We start from the raw sequence: 10,738 nt of genomic DNA on the forward strand, positions 1-10,738 counted from the left end.
GGATTCGTATATGACAATGCCGAGAAACGTACCGACAATTTGCTGCACCGCCCGCCGGACCGCTCACAAGGCTCTCCTCGTCCCGAGGACACTAGCCTTCTCGCGGAACCGGAGGCTGCACGCGGACCGCTCTGGCGACCGGACGTCTCCGGCCTCTGCTGGAGCGGGGAGGGAACGCGCGGGTGCCGCCCGACCTTCTGGAAATCGCACATCGGCCGGCCGTCAGTCGGTAGCACCGCGCGCGCAGAGCCTCTCCTTCCTCTCGTTGGTGACCGAGGATCAACGCTTCGGTTGAGTCAGGCTGAACCGGGCATCTCCCTGCCACTCTGGCCTATGGAACTCTCCCGACTCTTTCGCCTTGCCCCTACGGCGCGAAAGAGTGCTGCTGCGGCCGGCGCGCCCGTCCCTTGCTCTCTCGGGCCATGTCTGTCGTCGCAGTGCCGCGCCATCCCCTATCGAGCCGCGTCGCTGGGTGAGGTCCGCACCCGCACCCTTCCGCCGAGCTGGCTCTCAGGACGGTCGACGGTCGCCGCTCGCCTCCGTCGGCCCAGGGCCTAACGCCGCGCCGGTGAACGCCTCGCCATCCCACCCCGTCGATCGCGCCGGTGAGGTCCGCACCTTCACCGCCTAGGTATATGCGCGTGGGTGTAGCTGCCTTCTCGGGATGGTCGACGGTCGTTCGACCGGCCCCCGTCATCTATGCGCACAGCAGTCCCGTCCGCCGGCGGGAGACTCCGTCAATCGATCGTGGTGCAAACGTGCGAATGCCCAACGTCAATTCCGCCCAAAGCATGAAGCCCTCGGTCGGCAATCGGGCCGCCCCGCGGCAGACCCACCTGCCCACCTCCGGAGATGGTAACGAGCCGAGCACGGAAGTTCGGCGCACGTGTCGAGACCGTCGCTTCCACTCGGCCTCTCCCAAAGGTAGGACCGACCAAGCCGGATCGATCGGGGAACAGAGGTCTAACGCAGACGACACTCGCGAGGGCACCAGCGGCAGGCTTGTCCCTTCTCCGTCTTGGTACACACAATGCCTCTTTGCTTTTCGGATCGATATAAAGCTTTTGCCACCGTCGGTCTGCCGGCCGCCGCCCGCGGTCCGCGCTCAGACTCTGTCTGTCCGCAGCCCCCGCTGCGTTCTTGGACTTTGTCATTTTTTTCGGAAATAGCGAAAAAAAGCTTTTATCATTGTAAGTCGGAGCTCGCCCGGCCTCCCGCTTACTGAGTCACAATTGAGTAAGGCTCACTTAGAACTCTGCACTGTGTCAACCGTACCACTAGTCACCCTGCTAAGTGTGTCTGGAAAACGTGTTCCCGTAAATCTCCGGGAACCCCGCCAATCCCCCCGTACAGAAATTGCATGTGTCAAGTCGGCGGGATGCCTCCCGGAAGTCCTGCCGGGAAGGTCGCACTCTGGCCCCGCCAGGCTGGGCAAATCCGACCCCCATAGTGACTTCCGGGCCTAACTCGTTAACCAGAGCCGCGACAGACCGTGCAACAATGACATGTGTCAAACCGGCGGCACGACGCCCGGAGCTCATGCCGGTCGCGGGGCACCTCGGGCCCGCCCGACGGGGCAGATCCGACCTTCACAGGCTTCCGACGGCAATTGGTTAACCGGCGTGGCGCCGAGGGCACGCGGCTGGCTCGGCGGGCGGCCCTCCGGTAGTGCCGCCGTCGATCGGCCGCCTCGGTCGGCAGGAGGGCCCCGAAGTCGCCTTCATTCTGACTTCCGAGTCGGGACTTAGATTACTTTCGACTCTTCAGCCAAGGTCTCGGATCGACGGCGGGACCTGCGGTTGTCCCTCCGAAAATGCCGCCGCTCGGCCGGCACGGCCCGCCGAATACGTCCCCTTACTGGCTCCCGCCTCGGGACTTTGTCAGAAATTCATTCGGGCAAGGTTTCCATTCGGCGGCCGGAGCACCGGTAGTCAAACGGAAAATGCCGCCCCTCGGCCGGCATGGGCCTGCGAATAGGTCCCGCTGACAGACTTCCGCAATTGGGTATTTGTCCGAAAATCCATACCGGCAATCTTCGGAATCGTGCGGAAAAGCTGCCGCGTGGCCCGGGTTAACCAATTGGGGAGGCCGGTGCCATCTACCGAATACTTCAACAACTCGTGAAAACGGCCTCCCTATATATCTGCAGGAACCCCGCCAATGCCCCCGTACAGAAATTGCATGTGTCAAAGGGGCGGCCGAATCTGACCCCGGCGGCCGAGCCTCTGGAACTCCGGGTCGGCCTCGGCCGGCAAATCCGACCCCCATCCAGACTTCCGGAGCGGACTTGGTTAACGAATTGCCACCGGGCAAATGGTTAACCGACAGATCTTGGAGGCTCGTTACCCAAGCCATCCCCCGCCGGTGCGAAAAGTTAACAATCAGCGGGCGGGCAATTCGTGAACCGAACGGGACCGGGCAATACGTTAACCATTCGGAACCGGGCAATTCGTTAACCAACCTTGTCCTGGCAATGAGTGCACCAACCCGGCCGGACAATTCGTTAACCAAGCTGGCTCTGGCAATTCGTTAACCTACCCGGCCATGGCAATTCGTTAACCAACCTGACCCTGACAATTCGTTAACCAACCCTGTCCTGGCAATGAGTGCACCAACCCGGCCGGACAATTCGGTAACCAACCAGACCCTGGCAATTCGTTAACCAACCAGGACGGGCAATTCGTCAACCAACCCTGTCCTGGCAATGAGTGCACCAACCCGGCCGGACAATTCGGTAACCAACCAGACCCTGGCAATTCGTTAACCAACCAGGACGGGCAATTCGTCAACCAACCCTGTCCTGGCAATGAGTGCACCAACCCGGCCGGACAATTCGGTAACCAACCAGACCCTGGCAATTCGTTAACTAACCTGACCCGGACAATTCGTTAACCAACCAGGACGGGCAATTCGTTAACCAACCAGGCCCGGACAATACTTTAACCACCCTGGTTTTCCAATTCGTGAACCAACTGGGAACGGACAATTCGGTAACCAACCCTGTCCTGGCAATGAGTGCACCAGCCCGGCCGGACAATTCGTTAACCACCCTGTCCTTGCCAATTCGTGAACCAACTGGGAACGGACAATTCGTTAACCAACGCGGCCGGACAATTCGTTAACCAAGCTGGCTCTGGCAATTCGTTAACCTACACGGCCATGGCAATTCGGTAACCAACCTGACCCTGACAATTCGTTAACCAGCCAGGACGGGCAATTCGTTAACCAACCTGGCCCGGACAATTCCTTAACCACCCTGGCCTTGCCAATTCGTGAACCAACTGGGAACGGACAATTCATTAAACAACCCTGTCCTGGCAATGAGTGCACCAACCCAGCCGGACAATTCGTTAACCAAGCTGGCTCTGGCAATTCGTTAACCTACTCGGACATGCCAATTCGTTAACCAGTCTGACCCGGACAATTCGTTAACCAACCCGGCCCGGCCCGGGCAATTGGTTAACCAACCGAGACTGGCCAATTCGTTATCCACCCCGGCCTGGCCAATTGGGTAACCAACCGGGCCTGGACAATTGATTAACCAGCCTGGCCCGGCCATAACGTTAACCAAGCGACTCCCGCCGATTACCCGCGCTGCAATGAATTTCGTTAAGTTGGGTCTGGCAAGCCGCTAACCCGGCCGGCCGGGCCTGACAACGCTCTCGAAACCCGGAACAGGCAGTTTCGTGAACCAACCGCGCACGCTCCTGACAATGGGCTAACCAACCCTGCACGGTCAAGTCGTTAACCAAGCCGAACCCTTGACAATTCGCTAACCAACCCTGCTCGGGCAAATCGTTAACCAAGCCCAACCCCGACAATTCGTTAACCAACCCTGCACGGTCAAGTCGTTAACCAAGCCCAAACCCGACAATTCCTTAACCAACCCAACCATGGCAATTCGCTAACCAACCCGGCTCGGGCAAATGCTTAACCAAGCCCAACCCTGACAATTCGTTAACCAACACTCCCGCCGTTTACCCGCGCCGCACTGAATTTCGTCAAGTTGGGTCTGGCAAGCCGCTAACCCGGCCGGCCGGGCCTGACAACGCTCTAGAAACCCGGAACAGGCAGTTTCGTGAACCAACCGCGCACGCTCCTGACAATGCGTTAGCCAACCCTGCTCGGGCAAATCGGTAACCAAGCCCAAACCCGACAATTCGATAACCAACCCAACCATGGCAATTCGCTAACCAACCCGGGGCCGGGCAAATGGGTAACCAAGCCCAACCCTGACAATTCGTTAACCAACCCGGCCCGGGCAAATGGTTAACCAAGCCGGCCGGGCAAATCGTTAACCGGCCCGGCAGTCCCGACAATTCGGCAATCAACCAGCTGAGGACAAACCCTTCGCCCTCAAAAACAACGACGTCTTGCCCCGCCGTCAAAATGTCCCGGCCGATGTTCATCAGAAACTCCTTGCTGGCCCATGGGCCCCCCTCCTTACCTTAAGAGAGTCATAGTTACTCCCGCCGTTTACCCGCGCCGCACTGAATTTCGTCAAGTTGGGTCTGGCAAGCCGCTAACCCGGCCGGCCGGGCCTGACAATGCTCTAGAAACCCGGAACAGGCAGTTTCGTGAACCAACCGCGCACGCTCCTGACAATGCGTTCACCCACCCTGCTCGGGCAAATCGTTAACCAAGCCCAAACCCGACAATTCGATAACCAACCCGGCCATGGCAATTCATTAACCAACGCGGCTCGGGCAAATGGTTAACCAAGCCCAACCCTGACAATTCGGTAACCAACCCGGCTCGGGCAAATGGTTAACCAAGCCGGCCGGGCAAATCGCTAACCGGCCCGGCAGTCCCGACAATTCGACAATGAACCCGCTGAGGACAAACCCTTCGCCCTCAATAACAACTAGTTCTTGCCCCGCCGTCAAAATGTCCCGGCCGATGTTCATCAGAAACTCCTTGCTGGCCCATGGGCCCCCCTCCATACCTTAAGAGAGTCATAGTTACTCCCGCCGTTTACCCGCGCCGCACTGAATTTCGTCAAGTTGGGTCTGGCAAGCCGCTAACCCGGCCGGCCGGGCCTGACAACGCTCTAGAAACCCGGAACAGGCAGTTTCGTGAACCAACCGCGCACGCTCCTGACAATGCGTTAGCCAACCCTGCTCGGGCAAATCGTTAATCAAGCCCAACCCTGAAACTGCGTTAACCAACCCGGCCATGGCAATTCATTAACCAACCCGGCTCGGACAAATGGTTAACCAAGCCCAACCCTGACAATTCGGTAACCAACCCGGCTCGGGCAAATGGTTAACCAAGCCGGCCGGGCAAATCGGTAACCGGCCCGGCAGTCCCGACAATTCGACAATCAACCAGCTGAGGACAAACCCTTCACCCTCAATAACAACGACGTCTTGCCCCGCCGTCAAAATGTCCCGGCCGATGTTCACCAGAAACTCCTTGCTGGCCCATGGGCCCCCCTCCTTAACCTTAAGAGAGTCATAGTTACTCCCGCCGTTTACCCGCGCCGCACTGAATTTCGTCAAGTTGGGTCTGGCAACCCGCTAACCCGGCCGGCCGGGCCTGACAACGCTCTAGAAACCCGGAACAGGCAGTTTCGTGAACCAACCGCGCACGCTCCTGACAATGCGTTAGCCAACCCTGCTCGGGCAAATCGTTAATCAAGCCCAACCCTGAAACTGCGTTAACCAACCCGGCCATGGCAATTCATTAACCAACCCGGCTCGGGCAAATGGTTAACCAAGCCGGCCGGGCAAATCGGTAACCGGCCCGGCAGCCCCGACTATTCGACAATCAACCAGCTGAGGACAAACCCTTCACCCTCAATAACAACTAGTTCTTGCCCCGCCGTCAAAATGTCCCGGCCGATGTTCATCAGAAACTCCTTGCTGGCCCATGGGCCCCCCTCCTTACCTTAAGAGAGTCATAGTTACTCCCGCCGTTTACCCGCGCCGCACTGAATTTCGTCAAGTTGGGTCTGGCAAGCCGCTAACCCGGCCGGCCGGGCCTGACAATGCTCTAGAAACCCGGAACAGGCAGTTTCGTGAACCAACCGCGCACGCTCCTGACAAGGCGTTAACCAACCCTGCACGGTCAAGTCGTTAACCAAGCCCAAACCCGACAATTCGTTAACCAACCCAACCATGGCAATTCGCTAACCAACCCGGCCCGGGCAAATGGTTAACCAAGCCCAACCCTGACAATTCGTTAACCAACCCGGCCCGGGCAAATGGTTAACCAAGCCGGCCGGGCAAATCGGTAACCGGCCCGGCAGCCCCGACTATTCGACAATCAACCAGCTGAGGACAAACCCTTCACCCTCAATAACAACGACGTCTTGCCCCGCCGTCAAAATGTCCCGGCCGATGTTCATCAGAAACTCCTTCCTGGCCCATGGGCCCCCCTCCTTATATACCTTAAGAGAGTCATAGTTACTCCCGCCGTTTACCCGCGCCGCACTGAATTTCGTCAAGTTGGGTCTGGCAAGCCGCTAACCCGGCCGGCCGGGCCTGACAACGCTCTAGAAACCCGGAACAGGCAGTTTCGTGAACCAACCGCGCACGCTCCTGACAATGCGTTCACCCACCCTGCTCGGGCAAATCGTTAACCAAGCCCAAACCCGACAATTCGATAACCAACCCAACCATGGCAATTCGCTAACCAACCCGGCCCGGGCAAATGGTTAACCAAGCCCAACCCAGACAATTCGGTAACCAACCCGGCTCGGGCAAATGGTTAACCAAGCCGGCCGGGCAAATCGCTAACCGGCCCGGCAGTCCCGACAATTCGACAATCAACCCGCTGAGGACAAACCCTTCGCCCTCAATAACAACTAGTTCTTGCCCCGCCGTCAAAATGTCCCGGCCGAGGTTCATCAGAAACTCCTTGCTGGCCCATGGGCCCCCCTCCTTACCTTAAGAGAGTCATAGTTACTCCCGCCGTTTACCCGCGCCGCACTGAATTTCGTCAAGTTGGGTCTGGCAAGCCGCTAACCCGGCCGGCCGGGCCTGACAACGCTCTAGAAACCCGGAACAGGCAGTTTCGTGAACCAACTGCGCACGCTCCTGACAATGTGTTCACCCACCCTGCTCGGGCAAATCGTTAACCAAGCCCAAACCCGACAATTCGTTAACCAACCCAACCATGACAATTCGCTAACCAACCCGGCCCGGGCAAATGGTTAACCAAGCCCAAACCTGACAATTCGTTAACCAACCCGGCCCGGGCAAATGGTTAACCAAGCCGGCCGGGCAAATCGGTAACCGGCCCGGCAGCCCCGACTATTCGACAATCAACCAGCTGAGGACAAACCCTTCGCCCTCAATAACAACTACGTCTTGCCCCGCCGTCAAAATGTCCCGGCCGATGTTCATCAGAAACTCCTTGCTGGCCCATGGGCCCCCCTCCTTACCTTAAGAGAGTCATAGTTACTCCCGCCGTTTACCCGCGCCGCACTGAATTTCGTCAAGTTGGGTCTGGCAAGCCGCTAACCCGGCCGGCCGGGCCTGACAACGCTCTAGAAACCCGGAACAGGCAGTTTCGTGAACCAACCGCGCACGCTCCTGACAATGCGTTAGCCAACCCTGCTCGGGCAAATCGGTAACCAAGCCCAAACCCGACAATTCGATAACCAACCCAACCATGGCAATTCGCTAACCAACCCGGGGCCGGGCAAATGGGTAACCAAGCCCAACCCTGACAATTCGTTAACCAACCCGGCCCGGGCAAATGGTTAACCAAGCCGGCCGGGCAAATCGTTAACCGGCCCGGCAGTCCCGACAATTCGACAATCAACCAGCTGAGGACAAACCCTTCGCCCTCAATAACAACTAGTTCTTGCCCCGCCGTCAAAATGTCCCGGCCGATGTTCATCAGAAACTCCTTGCTGGCCCATGGGCCCCCCCTCCTTCCCTTAAGAGAGTCATAGTTACTCCCGCCGTTTACCCGCGCCGCACTGAATTTCGTCAAGTTGGGTCTGGCAGCCTGCTAACCCGGCCGGCCGGGCCTGACAACGCTCTAGAAACCCGGAACAGGCAGTTTCGTGAACCAACCGCGCACGCTCCTGACAATGCGTTAGCCAACCCTGCTCGGGCAAATCGTTAATCAAGCCCAACCCTGAAACTGCGTTAACCAACCCGGCCATGGCAATTCATTAACCAACCCGGCTCGGGCAAATGGTTAACCAAGCCGGCCGGGCAAATCGGTAACCGGCCCGGCAGCCCCGACTATTCGACAATCAACCAGCTGAGGACAAACCCTTCACCCTCAATAACAACTAGTTCTTGCCCCGCCGTCAAAATGTCCCGGCCGATGTTCATCAGAAACGCCTTGCTGGCCCATGGGAGAGTCATAGTTACTCCCGCCGTTTACCCGCGCCGCACTGAATTTCGTCAAGTTGGGTCTGGCAAGCCGCTAACCCGGCCGGCCGGGCCTGACAATGCTCTAGAAACCCGGAACAGGCAGTTTCGTGAACCAACCGCGCACGCTCCTGACAAGGCGTTAACCAACCCTGCACGGTCAAGTCGTTAACCAAGCCCAAACCCGACAATTCGTTAACCAACCCAACCATGGCAATTCGCTAACCAACCCGGCCCGGGCAAATGGTTAACCAAGCCCAACCCTGACAATTCGTTAACCAACCCGGCCCGGGCAAATGGTTAACCAAGCCGGCCGGGCAAATCGGTAACCGGCCCGGCAGCCCCGACTATTCGACAATCAACCAGCTGAGGACAAACCCTTCACCCTCATTAACAACTACGTCTTGCCCCGCCGTCAAAATGTCCCGGCCGATGTTCACCAGAAACTCCTTGCTGGCCCATGGGCCCCCCGCCTTAAGTCATAGTTACTCCCGCCGAATACCCGCGCTTCACTGAATTTCGGCAAGCTGGCCCTGTCAAATCCTTAACCCGACCGGACCCTGACAATTCGATAAAAAAAACCAGCTGGCGCAGCCCACCTCTTCCAATGCTACGGCGTACGGGGCCCGCGCGGTGGGTGGGTGGGTGGGTGTGTGGGTGTGTGAGCTTGAACCATGTGTCCGGAGATCGGGTGGTCCAGGGAGTTTTGGTTACCCAGGTGCAATTCGTTAACCAAGTCTGGCTCGGAAGTCCGGATGCGGGTCGGATTTGCCGGCCACTGCCGGCCGGGAGTTCCAGAGCCCCGGCCGCCGGGGTCAAGTTCGGCCGCCCCTTTGACACATGCGATTTCTGTACGGGGGCATTGGCGGGGTTCCTGCAGATATATGGGGAGGCGGTTTTCACGATCACCGAGGAGTGGTCGACAGGCGGCACGGGCCTCCCCACATCGTTAACCCGGGCCGCGTGGCGGCATTTACGGCCGAATCTCAACTTTGCCCGTACGAATTTTCGGACCAATTCCCACTGGCGGAAGTCCGCCTGGGGACCGATTCGGAGGGCTGTGCCGGCCGGGCGGCGGCATTTTCGGCCGGACCACCGGAGCTCCCCGCGCCTACCCGATGTCTCGACTCACAACTTGGGACTTTCGGGCGGGCGGGTTCCACGGCCTCTGGCCGGTCGAGGCGCGCCATCCATCCACGGTGGGAGCAATCCCGCCGGAGGGCCGCCCACCGACCGACCGAGGCGAGCTCCGGCTAACGCAGCGGCGCCGGTTAACGAAGAGGCGCCTAACTTTACCGCCAAGGGGGACAACACTAATTATGCCCCTAACCGCGCCAAAAAGTTGGCTGGGCAACTCGTTAACCAAAACTGCCCGCAGCCGGCGGAGAGCCCGGGCAACTCGTTAACCCGGGCCACAATTCCACCTCTCTCTTCCCGCACCAAGTCCAGCCGGGGCAACTCGTTAACCGAGGCCATAGCAGCACCCGTCTTCCCGCACGCACCAAGTCCAGTCGGGGCAACTCGGTAACCGAGGCCACAGCTGCACCCGTCTTCCCGCACGCACCAAGTCCAGTCGGGGCAACTCGGTAACCGAGGCCACAGCTGCACCCGTCTTCCCGCACGCACCAAGTCCAGTCGGGGCAACTCGGTAACCGAGGCCACAGCAGCACCCGTCTTCCCGCACGCACCAAGTCCAGCCTGGGCAACTGGTTAACCGACGGCCGGCGAGGAAGGCAGGGAGGAGGTGGCCCCGAAGGTCGAGCAGCTGGCCGAGCTGCCGACCGACGGGGGCCGTGGACACCACGCTGCACGGCGCGCTCCACTCCGGCTAGCCGGATGAGGCGAAGGCCGACGCCGCGGTTGCCCGCCCCGACAGTCTCCCAACTCCCAGCGCACGCTGAGCGGACAGGCAGGGCGCCCTGGCCGGGGGCGCCCCACTCGTGCCGCGCCAGGCGAGGCCGGAGAGAGAGGAGAAAGCGGGAGGGTACCGCGCGCAGCGGCTGCGCCCTCCGACCGGAGAAGAGCGACCTGCGAGAGCGGTGCCCGCCAAGCCTCCCCGGGGGGGTTGTGTGTCCGACGCGCCCGCGCGCGCCGCCGTTAGAGGACGACGCCCTGCCGCCCGCCCGCCTGCGCTCAGCGGCCACTTCCTCGGCTGCACCGCCGGGCTGCCCGACTCGAGGCCCCGGGCCCGAACTCCAGCCTCCCGCCCGCCCGCCGCCAGACGCCTTGGCCAGGTGCGGCTGGTCGTGGGTGGGGTGAGAGGACAAGGTAAGGGCCGGAGGTCCCCGTGCCGGGGCCACGGCGGCCGCAATCCGGAGAGAGCGACCGACCGAGCGAGCGAGGTCAGGGTGTGCGACAGGGCGCGCGCCCGCCCCCCTTGGTAGGGTAAGGATCTATCGGCCGAC

This window comes from Mobula birostris, unplaced genomic scaffold (genome assembly GCF_030028105.1).
Source record: "Mobula birostris isolate sMobBir1 unplaced genomic scaffold, sMobBir1.hap1 scaffold_3125, whole genome shotgun sequence".
In the NCBI taxonomy this organism is placed as follows: Eukaryota; Metazoa; Chordata; class Chondrichthyes; order Myliobatiformes; family Myliobatidae; genus Mobula; species Mobula birostris.